At 44.2% G+C, this 24236-nt stretch overlaps 1 long non-coding RNA gene across 1 annotated transcript in view; it reads left to right on the top strand.

Annotated features, from left to right (window-relative positions):
* The first annotated feature begins 7576 nt into the window (after positions 1-7576).
* LOC115496396 (uncharacterized) overlaps positions 7577-24236 on the top strand; it is a 65228-nt gene continuing 48568 nt past the window's right edge. The window contains exon 1 of the long non-coding RNA XR_003961892.4: positions 7577-7998. This is a non-coding gene — a long non-coding RNA (uncharacterized lncRNA). The remainder of the gene's footprint in view (positions 7999-24236) is intronic.

Here is a 24236-nt window from a genome sequence, read left to right on the forward strand (position 1 = left end):
TTCCAGTCCAACACTGTCCATGAATCTGCATAGACTGGGTCCCTAAATTAAATTAATTCGGATAACATATATTAGGAGATTTAAAATAGAGGAGATTTCGGTTGCTATTTTAATTTAAGGCATTTATGACCATAACTAATTCTTAGGCAGTGGATTCATGACTTTCCTTGGGCCTTTTACTCTAAGAAGTACAGCACTGTTTCACGAAGGCCGTTGTTGTTGTTGTGTGTATTCTTATTTGGTTTTTTTATTTTTTTTCTTTGCTGATATTCCTTAAAACGTGATGTTAATTTAAATCAATTACTTCTTATGCTATGTTATTATTATTACTATAATTTTGCTAGTGTTAATAGCTTTCTAAAAAAATAAATGTAGGGCATAAGAATTATTTTATGTAATTTGATTATCTTTCTATCTCTTTTATTTATTTCTCATTTACTTAAGAAATTCGTTCCATTGGCTGGCGTTGATACAGTAAATTTGTAAATGAGAAGACAATATAAAAAATCTAAATTACTTGTGCTTAATGACTGTAGCAGAACGCCTTTTCTCTAAATCAGATTGTCTTCCTTGCAGTTTAGTTTGATAGATTTGCAAGCTGTACTGCTTCCACTAACTTAGCTACGGTTGTTGGAACTGTTGGGCTTTGTTCCTGGTTGTAGCTTGCATGATCGCCCCATTAAGCAGACAACATATCAACAGACAACACAAATCATGAGGTTGGCTAAAGCTGCGAGGGCTTGTGATATGTCATAGAGTGAATTGCACAAACTGACCTTCCAGTAGACCACGATGACACTTTAACAGCTTCTTTAAAGAAATATTCAGTGTACAGCGAGTCAATAGCCATATTAACCGCTCGGGGGGCGGGGGTGCGGGGGAAGCCGCTCTCCCCTCACGTTCGGGCGGGCGCTCCGCAGCCCCGGCCGTAACCCGCCCAGAGCACAGCCCTGGCTCTCAGCAGCCCTCCTCAAGGATATTTCTTTGTCCGTAACATTTGGGGATCTCCCTCGGAGACTTTCCCCTGCTCGAGAGCATACGCCTCACCCCCCACCCCTCCAAAAAAAAAAAAAAAAAAAAAAAAGGGAAAAAAAAAGAGAGTTTGTCTTGCGCATCCGAAGCCCCACTCCTGCCAGTTCGGCATCGCCGCCTGCTCCCTGCAGCACCCGTGGGAAGGCTTCGCTTTAACTTTACTTTTTACAAAATGTTATTATTGTAAGGCTAATACCAGTTTTCAATGAAAAGAGCGCCACCTTGCAGGGTTTGGCGAGATAGGAAAAGTTGGAGCCCGGTGGGACCGGGGCAGAAAGCGTTGGGACTTGAGGAAATGTAGCCCACCGGGCAAAAGAACCGGGGGGAAAAGTGTTTCGTGCGCCGAAAATGTTTCTTGTTGCGAATCTTTCAGGGTAACTGTCTCGGCGATTTTACCGGGCATGGTTTGTAAAAAATATAACCTGGGTGTATCTAAGAAAAAAAAGAATCGTTGAGCTCGTCTGAGCCACCCATGTGTAAAGTAAACCCGGAGAAACGTGGTGAGGGTGAGATATTTTAAAGATGCGTATTGCAACTTTCTTTGAACTTGTGTAAAGTCCCTAGTGGTCGGTTAACACAGATCTGTTACTTGTGTGTATTGGAACACTTGGCTAATGAGTATTCTTTTAAACTTTCAGTCTGAGGTTTGTTTGAGCGTCCTACAGCAGAAAGGATGATTCTAATGGTGTTGCTGCTGCTGTAGATTTTTTATCTGGGGTGAGGGGGAACTGTGCGATACTGGTTGATCTCCATCCCGTGTATGTTCTGAATTAGCGACGATCACTGGGGCTGGAATTGTTAATGCTGAATTCAAGTCCACGCCATGCTGGTGCTTGTGCTGTTCGCTTGGCTCTGGAGAGGGGAGCAGTGCTTTGAAATCCCCGGCAGAGAGAGAGATGTTTTTTCAGGCAGAGAGGTTGTGAGGTTTCTCTCGGGGGTTTCTGCACTGTTTTAGTCCCTAAAGTCAACTTTCCTCTAGCAAGGCTCCCTTTGCGGATTTATTCACGAAGGCTTGCGAGGAGAAGCACCGACCCCAGCTCTCCAGCCTCAACGGGGGCCATCACTTTCTTTCCGATGTCTGGCTCTGGAGATGGTGTCGCGGTACTTTTCCTGCGTGGGAAAAGTAGATTTTACAGCCCATGGGAGGCCGTGCCGACAGCCCCGCGCCGCTCCGCGCTGCCTGCTCCGGGGTAGACAAAACGTTTAGGTCCGATGTGTGTCGTCCACAGCCTCCCGCGCCCGCGGAGGCTCCCGCCGCCCGGGGGAGTGTTTGAAGATACCCAAAGCAGGACGGCAGTGCCGGCGGGGCGAGTGCAGGAGGCTGTTCGGCTGGGTGTGTGGAGGGCTGTGTGTACTGGCCTCTCTGTGGTGGCAACCCCCGGCCGTGCTTGTGCCGTTTGCACGCAGAAAGTTAAATGCAAAACAATCATCAGGCGCTTCCACTTCCCCCGCGAAAGACTCGCCTTTCAGGTCGCTTTAATGGTTTGTGAGTGATCGCTTGAATTTATTAAAAGGCAAGTCCGGCATTCATAAGGCGAAGTTAGCTTCTTTAGTCCACACACACTGTTTGTAATGGGGACACCCGCTCCGCGCTGGCCTCGTCTGGTTATCGCCCTTCTTTTAGCCGTGAGGAAGCAGCAGTCCCTGGACTGATGCACGGGGCATCGACGCTTTTATTTACTGCTTTTCTGGCCACGCTAGTAAACGGCTCTGACTTTGTAAGTTTTCCTGTGTCCAGAACCCTCACTCTTCTCGCAGCAACTTTCAAAGGGAGGGAGCAGCGAGCCGGGCCGCGGAGCGGGCAGGGGCGGCGGGCGCGCAGGAGCCCCGCTGCACGCCCGGGGCCGCAGGAGCCCCGGCGCGGCCGGCGCGGAGCCGGAGCCCCGCTGCAAAGCCCGCTTCCAGCAGGCAGGACAGGGAAGGAGATTCCCTCTGGAAAGGGTAGAGTGTGTCAAGCGACCTGACGCTAAAAGAACTCGTGTGGGTTTTGCCGCTGGAGCTCAGAGGGAGAGGAATTCGTGAGCGATACGCCCACGGAGGAGGCTGTGCAGGTACCAGGCACGCCGTGCATCACCATTACAAAGTTTCCATCTGCATTTGCACACGCACGCACCCCGTTCGCACCCGCAGAAGCCGCCCACGGCTGTGGCCGCCCGTGGCCGGGACGCGCCCGCCGCCCCACGCACACGTGCGCGCCGGGCACCTCGAGAGGAGGGCTCGATCCCCGCGGGCAGCGCCGCGCTCCCGCGGGAACCGACACATTTTCCTCCAAAGGTGCCCGGGATTCCGTGCCGAGCGGGGCTCTGCTGCCGGGGAGAGGCCGGGGAAGGCGGAGAGGCCCGGCCGGGGCCCAGCGCGGCCGCGCAGCCCGGCCTGCGGAGCGGCTCCGCGGGCGCGGGGGTCCCGCGGCGGGCACGGACAGTGCCTGTGCTGTGGCTGCAGCTGGCGGGACACACGGCCACTGCCGCAGATGCACACCAGCCCACCGAAATCACCCTTCGAGTTGCTGATTGTATTACAAATATGTCCGTATCTGTACATCACCTCTCTCTCTATCCACATTTGTACGTAAAGAAAGAACGGTATTTCTAGAAAGACACACATTCGTGTGTTTACACGGAAGTATATTTTCGAAGGCTCACAGAACCTCGATGCAAATGTTCTGTACAACGGGTAGTATTTGTAATAAAATGGGTGTAATTTCCAAATTCACCCCAAAAGATTAATAATTGAAATTCCTATTTTGAATGAGGGGCAGGTCTGATTTCCTGAACCTGCTGAACGTATGAAGATGGGTTCCATTTCACCGGAAATATACTGCATTTTAAGGAGCATTGTTTATTAAAAATGGCCAAGGTTTTTGTTTTGTATCAGTTTTTTTTCCCTGCTGCGAACGTCTATGGGTCAGATTTGGTTCATCTTCGATAACATGAAACACGATTCTGTGAAGCGAAGGGGCTATTTTTATCATGCAGCTGGAAGCTGTCATCAATTCGTAACATTTATTTCGGCTTTAGAACGATAGTATAAAATAGCATGAAGTTTCCAGATGACGCCCGTACTGCAGACAGGATTTTTCAAGTATAATAAATCAAATTAATTACCTTTTAGATATATATTATCATACTACCTCTCTATGAAACTGCTATTAAAAAAATGCTCGATGCGCGCATCTGTGATTGTGCATGTGTTTACATCTGGGGACCCAAACACAGAATTAACTGTCTGGGGTAGCTGCAGCGAGGGTGCAGGATCAATGGGGCACACTCAATCCCGAATCTTCACATGCTGCTTGTCGAGAGCTGGGCACAGCTTTGCTTAGCAAAAAGAAGAAATTGGTGTTTTGGCACGAGGCAGAACTGTAAGATCCTCTAGGACCTTTTTCACTTCCAAAAATCCCGTGAGGAAATATGACAAAAGAGTGAAGAAAAGATAAGCCCGGGAAAATACCCCCACATCAGCAAGCTTCCCCCTGCCAGGCCATGTGTTTTGTGCTTGATGTTGCCTCTTTCGGGGGCCGGGGGGCAGCCGGAAGGTTCAGGACTGACCACCTGGGGACGGTTCCTGGAAGCCGCGGCTGTGCGTGGGGGCGGTGCGTGTCAGTGGGATGTGTGTGCATTTGTGTGAGCGCTCTGTGTGTGAGTACCGTGTGTGCAAGTGCTCTGTGCGTGTCAGTGTGATGTGTGCGTTTGTGTGAGTATTCTGTGCGAAAGAGCCGTGTGTGTAAGTGCTCTGTGAGTGTGAGTGCCCTGTGCATATCAGTGGGGTGTGTGTTTGTGTGAGTAACCTGTGTCTGCTGTGTGTGTAAGTGCTCTGTGAGTGTGTGTGAGTGCCCTGTGCATGTCAGTGGGGTGTGTGTTTGCGTGAGCGCTCTGTGTGTGAGTGCTGTGTGTGTGAGTGCCCTGTGTGTGAGTGCCCTGTGTGTGTCAGTGGGGGGGTGTGTGTGTTTGTGTGAGTAACCTGTGTCTGCTGTATGTGTAAGTGCTCTGTGTGTGAGTGCCCTGTGTGTGAGTGCCCTGTGTGTGTCAGTGGTGTGTGCGTGTGTTTGTGTGAGTAACCTGTGCCTGCTGTGTGTGTAAGTGCTCTGTGAGTGTGAGTGAGTGCCCTGTGCATGTCAGTGGGGTGTGTGTGTGTTTGTGTGAGTGCTCTGTGTGTGAGTGCTGTGTGTGTGAGTGCCCTGTGTGTGTGTCAGTGGGGGTGTGTGTGTGTTTGTGTGAGTAGCCTGTGTCTGCTGTATGTGTAAGTGCTCTGTGTGTGAGTGCCCTGTGTGTGAGTGCCCTGTGTGTGTCAGTGGTGTGTGCGTGTGTTTGTGTGAGTAACCTGTGCCTGCTGTGTGTGTAAGTGCTCTGTGAGTGTGTGTGAGTGCCCTGTGTGTGTCAGTGGGGTGTGTGTGTGTTTGTGTGAGTAACCTGTGCCTGCTGTGTGTGTAAGTGCTCTGTGAGTGTGAGTGAGTGCCCCGTGCGTGTCAGTGAGGTGTGTCTGTGTTCGTGTGAGCGCTCTGTGTGTGTGTGAGCTGTGTGTGAGTGATGTGGATGCGTGTGTGCATCTGCACGTGTGTGATGTGTGCGTGAGCGCTGTGTGACCGTGTGAGTGCTGCGCACGAGTTCCGTGTGTGTGATGTGTGTCTGGCTGTGCCTGTCTGTGTGTCTGTCTGTGTGTCTGTCTGTGTGTGTATGTGTGTGAGCACCCGCCGAGCGCCCCGGCGGCAGCCCCGGCGGCGCATGCGCGCCCGCGGCGCGGCTGCACGTGCTGTTGAATATTTATGACGCGGCTCCGCCGCCCGCGGAAGGGACCCGCGCCCGCCCCGCGCCCGCGCGCGGCAGCGCCGCCGCCGCACGTGCTGCCCGCCCGCCCCGCGCCCGCCCCGCGCCCGCCCGGCCCGGCCCGGCCCGGCCCGGCCCGGCCCGCCCGGGGCTGCCCCCGCCGCGCCGTCCCCGCGCCGCGCAGCGATGCGCCCGGGCAGCGCTTTCAGCCTCCCCTGCACGCCGGGCGAACGCGACCTCCCTCCTTTAACGGGCTCCTCAGCCACCCCCGGGCCCCTCCTCACGGCCGTTCTCAGCGCCGGCAGTCGCCGGCCGAGTGGCTTTTCGTGGGCTTGTGTGTCAAAACGCGACGGGTACAGCTACCAGGAGAGAACCGTCTCTGGGGAAGGGAGAAAGGTTCTTGTAATGGATTCCTTTCTGTCTCGCTCCTCTTAAGAAAACCTCATCATACTGTATGGCCCATCATATTTTATTGCTGATATATCGACATCGCATGATAGATCCGAGGAAGAAATACAGGCTCTTGGCATTTATTCCTTTGTAGGCTGTAGGTTTTTAATTTTTTATTTTATTTTTAACAAATAGTAGTAATTCCCAGTACTCATTGTTCAGCGGCACAAAGTGATTTTAAAGCCTTTTGTACGGTGGCAAAATCACATCCCATATTATCAGAAATGTGCTTCTGTATCTTGGTAATGACGTGGATTTTTCTTTCCCCCGAGCCCGGTGGGGAGCGGGCAGGATGGAGGCAGGAGCCCTCGGAACCCGAGCGGGCTCCCGGGCACACCTGGGCACTTGGCCCGGCCCGGGCACAGCCGCGTCCGCACGGCCCGGCCCAGCACCCACGAAGTTCCCAGAAAGGCCCTTCCCGGTGGAGCCAGGCTGACTGGAAATCGCCCAGCGACAATTCCCTCTCCGTAGTCTCTCTGTCCCTTTCCCCCCTCCGCCACAGCCCACCTCTCTCCATCGCCCCTCTCCCCTCCTTGCCCGGCGCTGCAGATGAACGCGCGCCCGAAGGTGTGCGCGCCTGGGCTGGCTTGTGGAATCCTCTCCGGCCAACGCCTGGAGTGCCCGTGTCCCCCTCCCCGCATGGCTGAGGTTCCCTGCACGCCCCAGCCGACTACAAGGGGCGACAATAAAGCCGATGTCCATCATGTCGCCTTTTCACTTCAGAAAGGGCAGATTCTGACCTCAGTTCCCCAAGTGGAAGCTTGTCTTGGGCACTCACTGTTGTCATCATTTGCTCCAACATTTAAACAGATGAGTATTCATACATATTTTCCCCCTGCTTTCCATCCAGGCTTTTTTCTTTCTTCCATTTTCCCCCTTAGCCGAAGGGGAAGCTCCCCGGTAATTGCGGGGGAGCGGGAACGGCGTTCAGGGGGACAGTGGCACCCGGGCACACACCTGAGCCACATGCCCACGCCTTCGCGTGGGAATCCGCTCCCATCATTTACCTCCCAAGAAAACTGTTGATCTCTAAGTGTGAGCCTGAACCTTTGCATTTAGTGCTCATGGCTGCTTCGTTTCCTCCCTCCCCCCAGCCCTTTCCCCTCCGGCTTCGTCCCTCTGTTGTGCTTCCAGAGATAACCAGGTCCCCCCGGTGGGCTGGGGCAGCCGCGGGGCGCGGGCGTCTGCGCCAGGACGGGACCGCGCAGCGCTCGCTGCGGGGGCAGAGGAGGGGGACGTGCCCTCGCCTCTCAGCCAACTGGACAAGAATGGGCTCTATTATTATTGTTGGTGTTGCTTTTTCTGTTAGTAATATTATTGTTATTGTTATTATTGTTGTAACTATTATATTAATTTAAAAACTATGCTATTGCAACTTGCAAAGCGACTGTAAATTTACCTTAAACCTGCTTTTTTTTCCTAGCCAATGGTGTCAGGGGCCGGCGAGCCTGTCCCTCCGGAGCATTAACCCTTGTCGCTAGCTGGAGTGAGTGAGAAGCTGAGGTTTGGCCCTGAGGAGCTGTGTGTGTAGATCTGGCACAGCTTCGCTCCCTTAACTCCTGGATCTTTGTTTTGGTGGCGACCAGGGAGAGCAGGGACCGCTGTGCTCGCATTTCCCTCTGGCTTTTACACACGCACACACACACACACACAGATACCCCTTTCCAACTTTCTGCTTTTTGCGCTTCCCTTCCAGTTTTTTCACTTCTCAGACCTACTGGCAGCATTTGCCGAGATCTAGATCCCCGTCGTGGTAAGTGATGCTTTTCTCCATTGCAAAACTCGCTCAGCTCTCGGCTAGCTGTCCCAGGGATGGGTGTAGAAGTTGTATTTGTTTGGAGCAGAATTGCCCAACCCCAGTGGTTTCACGTCAAGCAGCACAGAGTAAAACTATTGTCGTGTATTAACTCTGAATGGGAGCAAACAGACCAAATAATCACTGCTGGCTCCGACAGTAGCACGGCACTAATGTAATTCTTTTTAAGTTTGCAAAGCAACTTTTTTTTTTCTTTTTTTTTTTTTTTTGGTTGTTGTGGGGAAAACGAGCCTGTGTTTTCTGTCGGAACTTATATATTTACATTACACACCAGATCATAACAAACTATACAAAGAATGCAGCTGCCATATGTGCTTTGTGAACATACAATTATGACTGGGGGGCTCAAGCATTCAACTTAAGTGTTGCAGACACACTGATACCATTCTTCAAGGTTCGTGCAGTACCTGAAAACTCACTCCATCTTTGGGAGAAGGGCTAGACAGACGTTGCATTTTTAAAAGCTTTTTTTTTTTTTTTTTTTTTTTTAAATAAATCAACTTCAGTAAATGCCTCCTGGACGTTTATTTTTAATGTACAGTCTGCAGCTCTGACTGGATCAAATTCACGATTATTCAGATGAGGTTGAATTTGAATAACTTGCTGGTTTGTCTCCCCCGCCCTCCCCCATCACACCCCCCTCGTCCTCTTTCTTTTTTTCTCTCTCTTTTTTTTTTTTTTTTGTTTGTTTGTTTTAAAAATTAAGAAAATGAAGAGAACCGCTGAGTCCAGCTGACCTTTTGCTGACATAATGTAGCAGGAGACCGGTCGCAAATGAGGCCTGGATAAATTAGACGCTCTAATTCTCCGGGTAAAGCGATACTCAGTGCCCGGCTCCCAGCGCAAGGAGCCGGGCTCGGGGCTGCCCCGCTCCTCGGGAGCCCCGGGGCGGCGGCAGGAGCCCGGTCCCGGCGGAGAGGCGCGGGGAGCCGCAGGCACCGCCAAATTCAGGGCTCATCCCCTGCGCGCCGCGGAGAAAGGAGCGCGGTAACCGCTGCCAATGGCTCCTCCCGCGGGTCCCCGATCCGCAGCCGCGCAGAGGCCGCGGGTGCGCACGAGTGGCGGGGCGGCGGCCGGGCCCGGGGGCTCAGCGCCGCCGCCGCCCCGCTCCGCGCCCGCGGGCTCCGCCCGGCCCCCCGATACCCTCGGGGCCGTTCCGGCGGCGCGGGCGGCGATCCGCGGGCCGGGCTCACGGGCGGCCGCGGGGGCGCGGAGCGGCCGCCGGCCCCAGGACGCGGTGCCAGCCCCCGCCAGGCCTGATTAGCTTGTCAGGGTTTATCTCGTTAAGTTGTGCAGGACGCTACTGCCGCGACAAGGCACGGACAAACTCTGGAGAGGGATTCATCTCCAGAAGTTGCTGTCATTAAAAAAAAAAAAAAAAAAAAAAAAAAAAAAAAAAAAAAAGACTGAAAGAGGAGAAGGAATCAGGGTTCGGTATTTTAGGCGGTCATTTGCTGAGTATCTGCGGGTACTGCTGCCGTGCTCAGGCCGGCAGGCCAGGGGATCCCTGTTCTGGAGGCAGCCGAGCGTTCCCGGGGCGCAGACTGATGTCCTTTCCCCGCGGGAAGAGGTGAGCGCCGCTCCCGCGCTGCAGCGGGCGGCAGGGGCAGGGGCACGGCGAGGGGCCGATCCTGAGCTCCTCGGGCAAAACTTCCAGCCCAAGCGGGACCGGGTTCCCAGCCGACAGCAATTCCCTCCTCTCTAATGTGTCGCCTCTGCTAATAAATGGTGACTCTACTCAGGTTCCTTAGCGGGTTGCAGCAGAGTCCGAGGGAATTTGATCCTGTATTCCAAGACGTGTTTTAATAAAACTATTATAACATTGGCATTTTATTAGGAGCCTATTGTTTCCAAATTAATCCTTGATCTATGAAAACATCTATCTGACCAAACTGGATTCACGTCTGTGCACCCCTTTCTTCATATGCATGCATTTTACTACTAAGAACCTAGCTCTACATTTTCCTGAATCATCAGACCATTAATTTGCTAGGGAGCTAGCTGTTTCGCACAGATGGATATAATTCGGAATAAACTCAGAAGAAATGCAAAAACATGTACTTTTCTGTCATATTACTCCTCCCCTCCTCCTTTTCTTTTTTTTTTTTTTTTTTCCCCTTTCCTCTTTAGTCGGTTTGTGTTGAGCAACGCCTTCAGAAACTTCATTATCTAAAAGGCAGACCTAGAGGGCAGGGACTTTAGGAATAGTTCCCTTTTATTCTGAAACTGTCCAAACTCAGAGCAGGGTTGAACATGTCCTCAAATCTGCACCTTCCAGGAAGAAATGAATGATGTGCCAGACACTTCATTTCTAGTCAAAAAAATATAAACCAAATGCTCTTAGGTTCAGAATTCTTTCTCAGGCCTATTTTCTGTGCATATTTTACAGTCTGAATGTAAAATGGTCCCCTCAGAAGTTGATAAAAAACTCATGTAGATGTTATGGTATATCTCTTGCTTTGTTTTATTTCAAGTAGATTTTACTAACATTTCATAGGAAAAGAAAATGGACAGTCAAGCTGAGAGGATACCTTTGCAGGCTGCTGGCCAAGCAAGCTCAAACAGCTCTCGTTAGACATTAAGTTGGACTAGGTGTGATATCTTTGAAAAAAATTCCCCTTCCCCCTTCTTCCCCTTGTTTCTTCCCCCCTCCGCCCTCCCCCCTGCCCCCCATACTAAATAGATATATTTTTGCACTTAAAATTTCACCCTCCTTTGACTTTCTTGAATGGTGAAAGTTTACACCCAGGTCAGCATGAAGCACTCTAACAGACGGTGGTTTGCGGTGGAATTTTAGAATTCAAGGTATTGCACATAAAAAAATATCCCAACAGAGCTGACATCTAGAAGAGCTATAATCTAGGAAGCACCCTGAAAAAGTTCATCTGCTAGATAACACAAGCACTGAGTAGAAATGTATTTCCACTAGCTCTGTGATACACATCAAGAAACTGTTAATATGTATGATTGAAAAATCAAGAATTTGTAAATACAATGCCAGCATACAGCACTCGAGGAATTTTTTTTCTCGAGTATTTTTTAATAAAAAGTGTTTAATTATTCAGGTTTGGATTTTCCTTATTGTATCTATATGCTTTATTGGCATGTTAGGTTTAGGAAATGGGGTTATAATACAGACAGTTACAAATCTAATGTGAGTATCTATGTTTGAATCAAAATCATTATCTTTCACATAGGTGAGTGAAGCGGGTTATATATGCTTACAGCATTCTTTGTGTCAGTCATATTTTTTGAACCATTTAGATTTTGTTATTTGTTTTTATTTTACATTTCTGCTTGCTACAGGACTTTCACCGAGATGAATATCCCCAATATGACCATTTATAATTGTCTTGTTAGTTTGTTTGAAATACCCAGGATATTTTTTTAAAACTAAAAGGAAAATACTTTTAATGCTCTATTAGTTTTCTGTTGTGATACTTGTAGGAGTTGTCTAGCCTCTAGGTATGTTTAGTCAATATACAATGTGGTTCATACTTCCGCAGACATTTTTAATCATACAGCAAATTGTTGAGTGTTCCTATAAGGAGCAGTGGACAAAGGCTACCAGGAGGGCTGACTACATTAAACTGGCAAAACACACGAGGGCTGAAATAAGGGACTGAACCAAACCCCACTGAACTCAATGGGAGACTCCACTGAGTTGGAACAGGCTCAGTGTAAATCACTGTACAGGTACGGCACTTCCCGTCCCTTTCCGGCTTTGGTTTCGTTTATAGTGTGCTGTTTACAGGTAACATTCCAGATTAAAATTATTTACAGGTAACATTCTGGATTAAAATTTATTGATTTATGTCTGGCATAAAAAGGTCTGTGTTTGGATACAAGTGCAGATAAGAAACCTGGACTGGTATTGCAGAGCTGATAGAAATGACATGCAAATCACCATATCCAAACAAAGGTTGATTTCAGGATATTTCTTAAAATATTGTTCTTTTAGACAAATATGTGTTTTTGTAGGAATGCAGTAACTATAGAAAAGATTTGGTCAGTTCCTTTCCAGTTAATTTTTTTTTCAGCCGCATGACTAAAACTTGAAAATTGCTCAGGTTACCAAAGCTATATTCCTCTTTGCCAAGGAGTAACAGCAACGAGGGATCCCTCCTCTCTCCCGCTGCTCTCGCAGCCTTAGCATGGTCCTGAAAATATAACATAATAATTAATTCACTGCTAATATTGGAACTTGACTGTGAAAAAGCTGTTTTCTGCTAGGAGAATTCAATGCAGTAAACACTGCTACAGCAAATGGAGTGTTTCTGTTGGGATATGCTATAAATGGTGTTTAGTCGGCTCCCACTGGAGCCGTAAGTTTAGGATCAGATCCTGCTTAATATCATATTTCTCCTTCTCATGATACTTATTGACTGTAGCAAAAATGCACAGCTATTTAAAAAACCCTGCCCATTAAAAAAAATATATGGACTTGCTTATCTAGAAAATCTTGGTAATCTTGGTATCAAGGAATTTTTAATTTTCTGTGCACATTTACAAAGGACTTAGAGACCCCTTTACAAACTTAGCCTCATACTTAGATACTCTCTCCTTTTTAGTTCCATTGTGTACTGAAGAATAGCTCATTTAATTAAAAAATCCTAACAGCATGAAATTGTGGAGTGTTGTCAGTAGTTGCAGAGAAAGGGCCAAATTATTTTTTTCTTATTCTGGCAAAATTTTCAATCGGTGCTATGTTCTTTGTGAAGCTTGGACATGTACTTTAAGACCCAACCAGTGATAAAGAAAATTGTTTTACTCCTGCTTAAGCACTTTCCTGCTGGCTGATGGTAGCAATCAGAAAACTGCATGCTCCTAGTTTTTCTTGTCATAAACTAGGAAGTGTTAAGATGAAGTCCTAAATGTTTCAAAAAGCTGTAAACATCTCACTTCTGATATGAATCTGTGCAGGAAAAATCTGTCCATCCTCTTCCAAGAAGGACTTTGAGTTAAACTATAGGATAAGTTCTGCAGCCTTTTAACTTTTGCCCAGTCTAAACTGTCATAAGTTAAAATATTATTTCTACCTGTAAAAGTAAAAATGAAAGGGTTTTGCAATGCAGATCTGTTTATATTCTGTAGGGCTAGTAAAAAACCAAAGTTTCCCCTCTGCCCTGCTCAAATAAACAATGACCCTATTTTCAAGTTCTGCTCAATAAGTGTGTTAAATGCAGAAAGTATTTTGAGTAAATGTCATGCAGCTGTTTGGTCACTTGCAATTCCTGTGGTGTTGTGTCTGCCTGTGTTCTGTGCAGTGCTATAGATACTGCAAGTGGACACTGCTATTTCTGATACATCTTGTCAGATTTCCTATAAGTCTACAAGTTTTGTTCCAAGTAGATGAAAATAATGAAACATTATAAATATTAGATGGTCTTGCTCCAGTGTGTGATGCTGTAAATCTCTGGAGGTTTACAAAGAGACAGTGACAACACGAATGCAATTACACACGATACCACTTTATGAGCTAATTCTATAAAGCAGCATCTCAGCTGTGCACTGACAATAATTTTTCACGGCAACTTTTGGAATGTCCCATGGAACCTTTTAATAGATTAATTATATGCTCATCCCAAAATAAATTTGCACGTGGCTACAATTAAATAAAAGGCCTGCCACTGCTTCAGGAGTTTTTCCTGCAAAGGAGCTCAGGACAGAACCAGTTGTTTCAGGGCTCAAATTAAAAAGCTGAAATACCGTGATAATCTGCCAGGATGTTCTGCTCTGGCTGTGCACCACCACCGTATGTGCTGCTGCAAAGCCTTTGCACCATCCACTTGTCTCTAAAGAATCTAGGCTGGGGAAGGAGAAATATTTCTTCTCTGTTGGTTCAACAGGTGACTTTGAAATGACCTATGAATTCTTCCACTTTTGTCAAGCTGAGATCAATAGCTAGCGTCATTCTAGGAAAATACATGTAGGTATTTTCTCAAGGCATGCTAATTTAAAAAATAAGATCTGGAAAAACACTTGTAGTGTTAGAGGATTCAAAGACTACTCAGAAAAAAAACAACTTTGGAGTTGTTGTAGCAGCTGCTATAATCTATTATGTAAATCATCTGGGAATTAAACCAAAATATTTTGCGAGATAGTTTTTGTCAAATAATAAATATGCTATCATTTAGACTTAATGTTTTTCCAGAGGTGTTATTGTTATGTGATGAAAGTGAAACCTCAGAGTACTCCTTATTTTGGCTGATGAGGATTTAATATTTATTTATAGCTGTGCCAATGATAACACCCTTATATCTGTTCAAGAGAACATATGGTTCTCAAAATTGGGTGTTGGAATTAACATTGTTGATCCATACCAAGTTATATTTGTCTTTTAGGAGTCACCTACATATTCTCACCAAATTTAATCAGAGACACTAAAAGATTAAATATGTGAAAAGAAACCCCAAAAGGCATAAGTGCCTTTGGCCATATTATTACTTATTTTAATGTTCATTTATACCACTGTAAACCTCCCTGCAGAAACGTGATGGTTACTTTTCATTTTCTGAGTGTTGTAAACTGGCTTTTATAAGAACGAGAATCGGGCCTTTAATTCATTTTACCCTTCTGTAAGAGGGTGCGGTAGGGACATGTCAGATCATCAGCCTGTTGACTAAAAGTACAGCATGATTTCACTAATGACTTGGATGCATACTGCAGATTGCCACATTTTGCAAATTAGTGAGTAATCAAACACCATAAAAATCAAGGATACTGCATAATGAAATATACTTTATTCATTTATTTTTACAACCATATATTAGTTTTAATTATTTGTGTTAGCAATTCTCTGGATGCTGGAATATGTAGCTATAGAATGTGTTTCTTCTAAAAATTGTATTTGAATATCCAAGCCCCCTGTTGTAGCACTCTGATATACCATATTTTGTGAGAAGGTGGTGAGCATCTCTTCCTTGAGTGGGGAACCTTGTTTCAGTGATAATCCCTAAGAAGGCCCTGAGTTCTCAGAGCCAGCCTGATCCATCCTGGTGAAGATGTTGGGGAGGACCGGCTGTCACCTTGGGAAGGTCACTGCAGCTGGGCTTGTTGCTCTCCTCTTTTGTCTTTCAAAGAGCTGAGGAAGAAACTCATGTCGGGCAGGGTAGAGCAGAAGCCTGACTTGAGTGTCCTTGGCCACTCACTGGAAGAAATCTCTCTCTTCTGCTCCTTTATTCCACTCCTTCCTCTTCCTTTCCTGCTCCATGCATCAGGCCCAGACCATGAAGAACACCAAATTGTATGTTTTATCCCTTGTTTATGGTGTAATATCTAGTGATGGATGAGGGAGTGGAAACTTCTCTATTAGGCGCCTGTAGCTTTCAAGGAGGATTTATTCCTGGGCTCTCCTTTGAGATGTTCACCTCCAGCACCAGCAGCTGCCAGCTGCCCACCTGGACAGAAACCATTCCTTTCACATCTCCAGGATGGACTTCTGTTTGTCTTGAGCTAGTTTGGGCCTCTGGCATGGAAAAGAACATCCTCTCTGGGTCTTAATTTCTTGCCATTCCTTTAAGAAAAGTACTGATTTTTAAAAGCGTCAAGGTAAATATTTTGTGCATGTATAAAACCTATCTGCAATGTGCATAGTTGGTTTTGTTTTTTTCCTCTGTACATTTAATTTTCTCTTCCATATACTAGCTTGTCATTTGGCAGTTCCATCAACTCTCTGTTGTTAAAACAATTTCTCTTTTTTCCTTATATTTTTAAGTTTGATCCATGAATGGCCTGTCAAGAGTTTTGTATTATTGTAAGCTGAAGTTTGGATGGTAGCAGCGACAGGCCACTAACCATAATTGTGTTGCTGTTACCACTGTAACAAATTTGTGTCATTTAGCTGTTTTGAAGCTTGGGAAGTACATAAAGACAAATGTAGTACTGATGAATATTTATTATACTACTGTGGGATCTTAGGTTTAACCATGTTTCCCTCAATTCTGCAAAAATTTAGTGGAGTGGATTATATCAGAAAATGGGGGAGAAGTGTGAAAAACCTTGCTGCAAAAATTATTTATGACTGTGGAAAATACTGAATTGTATAATTTTAATAAGAACAGTGTTAGGGAGAGTCTTCTTGCAAAGACTTGGGTAGGAAACATGCACTTGGCCTGACCTGAAGTCAGCACACCAGTGTTAGACAAGATGCTAAGCACAGTGTGAAGTACACAGATTTTTCTCATTTGACAGTATTCAACTGAACGCAGGTTTATGCCCCAAATATCTCTGTTTCTTGGTGACCTTATTAGAGAAAGGAAAGTTTCAGCCCCCTCATAGTCTCAGCAGGAGCAAGCCTTTTCCTGTATCACAGTCAGGGCAAAGGAAGGTTGTGCTCTCCACTGCTTCTGAGGCTGGTGGGGTATTATTAACCTACTTGACGCATGATTTTAATGTGTATAAAACATGCTAAAATTTTCAACTTATTGGCAGGACATTGAATTTTTTCTTTTTCCTTGCTTTTTCAGATAAAAATGAATATAGGCAATAGAAAATTGATAGGCATGAGTCATAATATTTCCCTTCTTTACTTCAAGGAATAATCTTTTTGAAATAGTCACGATCTAGAAATATTTTTTTTTTACTCCTGTTGATAATATAGTGTGCATTGGAGACTTGACATAATGAATTATATTTTAGTTAATTATAGTCTTCTTAGAAGCATAGCAGCCAGTATTTATCACATATGGAGGACGTCTTTGAGAATGGATCTCGATTTTTTTATTTTCAGTTTAGTGAGAACTGCAGTTATCTAACAACCAGTGAGTCACTGCTAATGGCTGAATAAGAACCTTAAAGAAAAAATAAAGCGTTGCTACAAAAGAGCACTTTTTTCATGTACTGAGTCTGACTGTCCATCAGTGTAGCTGGAACAAACCACACTGGTCAACATCAATGCTCTCAAGTCAAGAATGACTAAAACTGAACAATTTTGGAGGTTTAAGCAGAGGCTAAACAGACCCTAGATGACTCTTGCAAACAGACACCTGAATTTCATCCATTCCAACGTAGCTCATGGTTATGCTCTTTCCCTTGGCCAGTGTGTGTGTGTGAAATATGACCATCTCTGAATAAGAAAACCTCAGACATTTACATAAGAACATCTCTCAAGGTCATAAACTATGTGTGCTAAAGACAAAAGGATATTAATTTGACCATAATTTGTGTGAGGGTTTTCAACAAGGCAGTGGAATGCATATTTTTAAGACTTTTTTTCTCTAGTAATTTAATTTCTCAGGAAATGCTGCCATTAATATTTTATTTTGAGCACTGGGGCGCTAATGGTATTATCCATGTTTCTCTTTACTCCTGACAGTACACTCAACACCAAACACTTGTCCCAGTAACATATTTATCCCCTGGTACACATAGAGTCTTCTTCTTCTTTCTATCTCTTTTTTTTTTCTCCCCCAATGCCCCTCACTTATAAAAGGCACCCAATGTTTAGAAAGGCTGGAAAAATAACGAGATAGGGTTCATATGAAAAACTGTGATTTTTCCAAGTGAAATTAGAAGCAGGGTCTCTTTAACATGGAAATTTGATTTCTGTACAATTTGAGGACTCATTTCTGCAACTGTCACATATGTAAAATTTCCAGTGAAGTCAAAGAGGCCTTTGAATACAAAGAAACAGCACAATCAAGCTCTGAATATATATATATATATATTCCATATGCTTTTCTCTCTCCCCCAGTCATGTGCATGCTATAATAATTTCATCCAGAAAAAAAAAATCATCATTTTAATGTTTACAGTCCTCAAGCTGTTTAAAAAATAAAATTAATAAAAACAATTTCTGAGAAGAAGAACTCCTCTTTGTGAGAGCATTTAATTAGCATCTCTATTTTTTATTTTAATTTGAAAGGGGAAATATTGCATTGTCAGGACATCCTTCAATGATATCCTAGATATTTTGTTTGTTTGGAATGGCTTGAAATCACACAACTTTACTGAATTATAACCAGATAAATATATCTATGCCTGAGGGCAGGAAGTCCTGGCAGTTGAGATGTGGGGAACATGCAGTTTGTCCATAACAGATTCTTCTGTTCCCTTTTACCAATAAATCTAGTAGAAAGCTTTGTTTTCACTCTCTGCATGATAAATAAAGTCCCTGGCTATGGTGCCATATTAGTGTTTGGTACTTATGCTTGTAATTCCACTTATTCTCATGGAGAGATGAGACCTCTGTGAACCAAACCTCATCAGGTCAGGTTTTGTTTGGGTTACTGCCTATTCCGAAGCAGGGAAAATATCACATATTGCAAATCTTCTGGGATTGATGAATCACACCTTGGCTTCGTAAGGTCATCTGCAACAGTTATTCGAGCTGCCAGACCACCCACCTCAATTCTTGATTTTCTAGTGTCCAGCTTTATCTTCTATTTACCCATTTTTAAATTCCCCTCCCCCTCTCCCTGATCTCACTTGTAAAAATCAGTTGAGAGAAGACTGTAAGAAGTCCTTTGCATGTTCACGCAACTCTGTTTGGTTGAACCCTTTCGTAAACAATTTTTCTTGCATGACAGAGCATGTGCTGTGTGGCAGACATTTTTATGAGGTAGCCTAGGACAGGGCTAATCACATCACCCTGTCTCAGGTTTTGACCTTATCACTGTTGTGCACTGAGCCTAAAAATTGGACACTGGCAACCACATTGTGGGAAAATAAATGGGAAACGACATTTTAGTTAAAAAGAATAAGTAGATTTTATTTTATTGAAACAAAAGGTCATAGGACTTTTATTTATTGTTCTTGCATGAGTGTAATTAAATAGCTGCCATGTTGCCACGTCAAATGATTAAAAAAAAAATAAAAGGGACGATTTCACTTACCAGGACCCAATTCATGGTTCTGCAGCTGTTTTACATTCAGGCCTTTAATGAAGCCAGTGGAAACTCTACCTGGAAAGCAATAAGAGAATAATATTCCTATGTGAAACATCATTTATAACATCTGTAATAAAGCAGACTAAATCATACCTCTGCCATTTGAAATCATAAATAGTATGTTAGCTTTTAAAAGCAGCCTTTGTCCTTTTGAAATCTTTTGATGTCAGGCTGCTTTAAGAAAAACCTAAGTCGATCTTTTCTGTACAGTGGTTTGATTAAGAAAAAAATCATTACAGAGACTTCAGTACATCCCTAATGAAAAGCAATATACAAATGTGAGCCTGGTAATTCATTATCAGAATCAGAAACAGAAGAATTTGTTGATACAACCATCATTGTTTCCACAAGAAATAACAAAATAAGCTATTCTAAATTGATTACTGGCATATTATTTTAATATACGGATATATATATATATGCATGCATGCAGATTGATGACATAATCTTTAATAACCTGCATTTGAGAATGCAATTTTTCACTGACACAGTAAACATCTTATTCATAGATATATTGGCACCTTTTACAGCGATAGCCTGGCTGTACAGAATCAGAGACAAACTCTGGCAGCACTATCAAGAATCTTTCTTAAAGCAAAGTAGAAATAGGTCCTGCAAATTCAGAAAAAACAATGCGCATTTCTGCAAATTGGAAAATAACAGTTACTTGCAAAATGCCAGCCTGCAGAGAGGGATGTGGTTTGGAGGGCAAATTTGCTGCAGCTTCCAATAGAAAACCATTTAAACCCAGCGTAATGCCAGAAAGCCAGATCTGAGCCACATGTGTGTGCCTTGCACTGCTCTGGGCAACCTGCACATCATGGCCAGTGTTCAGGCAGCTCTTCTGGGCTGCCTGTGCTGAGGTGCTGAGGCAGGACCTGGGAAAGAAACCCAAGTTAAGAAGAAATGGTGCTTTAGGGTGTTTCCTGAGTAAACTGACTCCAGTGAAAAATTCTCAGCCTTTTCACTCTCGAGTTTTTTCCATAGCTCTCATTGCAGGCACAGAGCACCCCACAGCCCAGCTCACACTGTGCCCTTCCCTGTGTCCCTGCCTCAGCCCTGGGGCAGGCAGGTCCCCAGGGTCACCCCGGTTTCTCCTGCCCACCCGTGCTCCAGCCCTGAGACCCTGCTGGGAAGGGGCTGCAGTGGGGAGCTCTGGATACAGGCAGAGGCTGCCCCTGGTTGGGAGAAAGGAGCAGCCAAAGCTTGTCCCAGCAGCTGCCAATCAATCAAACTGAGCACAGACAGTGGCCAGCCCTGGAAACCCTCGACCATCACTTACACTAACAGAGTTATCTCTCCCTGATGTTGCCTCAGAGAAGCAGGTCCCAGATGTTACCTGCTTAATAATTTTCCCATTTCCCAAGGACAAAGCTCCCTGCAGCTCCTGCACCGAGGGCCGGGTGGACACCTGTGGTGGGTCCTCAGAGCTTCTCTTTGCCCCGACAGCTGACGGAGCACATTGAAATGGCTCCTCCAAGGAGAACAATTGCATTAAAGCTTGATCTTATTTTTATTTTTTCAATTTTTTATTAGGTGAAATAAAATAGGAGAAGCACAGTGCTCTAAAGCAAGTATAAATATAATTTTGCTGCCCTTCTTTTTGTTGTGTGGATGCCACTTGCCGAAAGGCAGAGATAATTCATTTGGTCAGAATTTGTATCCCATGAGACATGGGAGCATAAGTTAAATCAGAAGTTTGGGACAGAGCCTGTTCTTGTCTGCTGTGTGCATGTACCATTAGCTGCAGTGATACCAGGGTATGTATCCCCCATAACTTTGGGACAGTGTTAATGTTTTCTCCTTGCTTTCAGTTTACTGATCCAGAGGGATTGATGACCTCTAGAGCCTAATTTTCACATAATACTTTTGGCATGGATATTAAACACACTGTAACTGACCTCTTCTGATTGATAGCAGAGTAAGTGGACTCAGATTCATTCTGAAGTGGACAAGCTTATCCACAATGTCCAGAGGTTGACAAGGCAATTAGTCCCTATGTGGAAAGAAAGAGAGGTGTTTCTTCAAGTCCATATTCAATTTGCACTCTCCAACCCCTCCTTGTTTTAACTTGGCCCACATACTGGTATGAAATGGTGGATATTTTGTTTTTTGAGTCATATGGAGAACCTGCACCCAACTCACTGATACACAGATGGATAAAGTGCTGAAAAAAGAGAGTAGTTACCTCCATTACAAGCATTATAAATAATTGGTCTTTCTTAAACAAGAATATATGGAGAAAGCAAAAATACCGCTATTAAATACACCTTTGCTGTCTGCAGTAGAACACAAAACAAATTTGCAACATTAATTATTTCCACCAGCTTTGAGCCTGAAATACAAATATGTCAGGTATTTAAATACTAATTTGCTTAAAAGACATCTCTACTTTATTAAAACATCATTATGCATATTGGAAAGTTAAAAGTCAAAGCTATGTAGCTGCTGAGGTAAAATTCACATTTATTGTCCACTGAATGTGATGGAAATTGAATTTGTCAGGAAGCTGATTGATATCTAGAAGTGTTTTGTTTTCAGTGACTGGCACTGCCGAGTTACAACCATCTATCATCTAACAGGTAATTAGTCAGATTTCTCATCATGAGCCTTCAATCCTGCTGTTTTATTATTGAAATACCACAAACCAGTAGGCATCTGAATGCAGATAAAGTTCTCTGTCATGGTCTTAAGGACAAAGACTACATTTTGCAACTCAGCTGTAGTAAGTTTGAATAAAAGTCACTGAAATGTGAGGCATGATATTAATATATAAGGGAAAATGAGATCCTGGAAAGCATCATCGGTGTTGACTTTTTTTTTTTTTTTTTTTTTTTTTTTTTTTTTTTTTTCCCGGCAAAAGACTATTTAAGATTAAAAGCTTCAGTGTTGTAATGTAGAAAAGTATGTCCCTGTACAGAAGGAGGTTGGCTGAGACAGAAAACTTTTTGGACTTGAGAGGATAAGGTGGAAATCAGGGTCTGTCTCTCTGAAGGAACGTGTCCCTGTCCCTCCCCGCAGTGGCAGACATCAGCTCCTCCCATGCAGCACCCCCAGGTCCTTCCTGGGCTATCCCAGAGAAGTCACTCCTGCTCCTGCCTGTGTCTGGCATTTGTCTCCAGGGAAAGCAAAGCACAGCTCACTGAGCTGGGCCCCATTCGACAGTGGGCAGGAATGGAGTTTGGGACTCAGGTCCCAGCTGACCCCAGTTTATGTTCATACAAAACCAGCTTTGTTGGGAGGTGGTGATAAACACTTCACTTATGGTTGAGTGCATGTTTGAACCATTTGCAAGCTCCAATAGAAAAGGATAAAATAAAGTATTTGATAACATTTGTTACCTACATGACTGTGATATAACTCCTTTTTCGTATGCATCCCTTTTCTTCTCCCCTCGTCTCTTTGAATTGCTCACTGTAGATGATATAACAGCAGTTGAACAAACATTATTAGATAAGGATATAAAAAAGTAAAAATAAACCGTCATCAGAGCTTCAGGAACATAAGAACAATGAACTGATTACACTACTAAATGCATTGCACTCCGGGTTCTCACTGTCTATGTCTACAAGGAAATTGAAAATGTGTTGCTGTTCATCCTTAAAATATTGCTTTTGTAACAGAATGCAATTGTATGAACTAATATTAGTAAAAGCTTAATTAATGTTCAGTTTTTGGACTAATTGATGCAATTCATGAGAGTAATTGATGAAATCCAGCAGCACAATTCACTCATAGCACTGACTTACCGGCAACCTTGGTGGCTTCAGCCAAATCTAAATTTTTTTTATGCTTAATTCTAATGTAATTTTTTTTTTGTGGAAGTCTGTGTTCCTAATATCCCAGCCCTTCATAATGTCAAGACACAACCTTTAAATTCTTAATGAATCACAAATGTTGTTATTTTCTAGAGAAATTCTACAGAACTCTTGAATAAATAAATTTTATATACTTCTGTAATTCTGAGTTGGAAAGGATAAGTCACCATAGCTGATAAACTGTTCTTAGTTTATGCTACACACAAGAAAACAATTGCTAAGAAATGTATCTAATCATACTAAAAAATGTTTTGATCCAAAATGTCAAAACATGTCTAGAACGAATAAAATGTTCAATGGGCATCACTTGTTTAACAATTACAAGAATTTTACAGTAGTAGAATTTAAATCACAGTGTACAATATCAGATAGCATATATGTGAATATTGTATTACAGTATTTATTTGCAATTTTCTTAAGATTTTCTTGCATTTCAGAGCCAAGTAATTTTGAATTATGAGTTCATTGCGCATGCTTGAGCTGACATTGTCACACATGAGCAAGAGGCTGAGACACAACTAACAGTGAAAGAGAAGAGTGTGTATTAAAGAGACAGCTGAAATGTGAAGGAAGGTACCTCTCGTTCCACTGAGTTTAGCACAGAGGAGGACCAAAACTTGGACATTCTGAATAACACCGGACTTTTGGGGAGAGTGAAATGGAATTTACACTTTGTGGCTGAGACCCATCTTTCAAGTAAATGCTCCCTGCAGAGGGGATCAAATAACCCCTTGATGGAAAATGCAAATATAAACCTGATCATGAGCCACAGCTTTCTGTTACTCTCCTTCAGTAAAAGAGGTCAGTTTTATGTGACATTTGGATAGCTTGTGTGTTAGGGTAAATTAACCTCATCAAGCTGTTTGTAAACAAATCCCTTATTTCTTGTGCAGTTATTCTGCAGATTGTAAGATTGCAGAATGTATAGATTGTAAGTCTAGCCCTTACAATCCATCTGGAAAACAAGGACAAGTTTTTGTCTGGAGAGGTTGAAGTCTGGAGAAGAATTTGTAGATAAAGATCAGAAGCATACATGAAATCAGGGCAATTGAAAAATTGACTCCCAAACTGGCAGAACATAAGGTGACTGTCAAAGTGTGGTGGAACATATTAGCAGTAATAAATAACCCAGAAATCTCACTTCATGGAAACAAACCAACGCAAACACTGAAGATGGCCAATGCTAAACGCTAATTAGACATAACTGCATTTTCAAAATGATTTAATGGGTCAGAGAGCCATTCCCTGGCACTGCCCTAGTGGACACCTGGGCAGAGGCAGTCAACTCCCCCTTCAAGGACCCCAGACTTTGCAAAACGCCAGTGGGGAACCAGGGGCCAGATCAGGGGAAAAAGAAGAAGAAAAACATCTTATGCATGGCAGACCTTGGAGAATCTGGGCCATGGAGCAATACAGAAGTTGGGATTTCTCTAGGTTATTACAGATTAACAAGGTTTTTGCAGGAACA

Source organism: Taeniopygia guttata, chromosome 9, assembly GCF_048771995.1.
Source record: "Taeniopygia guttata chromosome 9, bTaeGut7.mat, whole genome shotgun sequence".
NCBI classification, from domain to species: Eukaryota; Metazoa; Chordata; class Aves; order Passeriformes; family Estrildidae; genus Taeniopygia; species Taeniopygia guttata.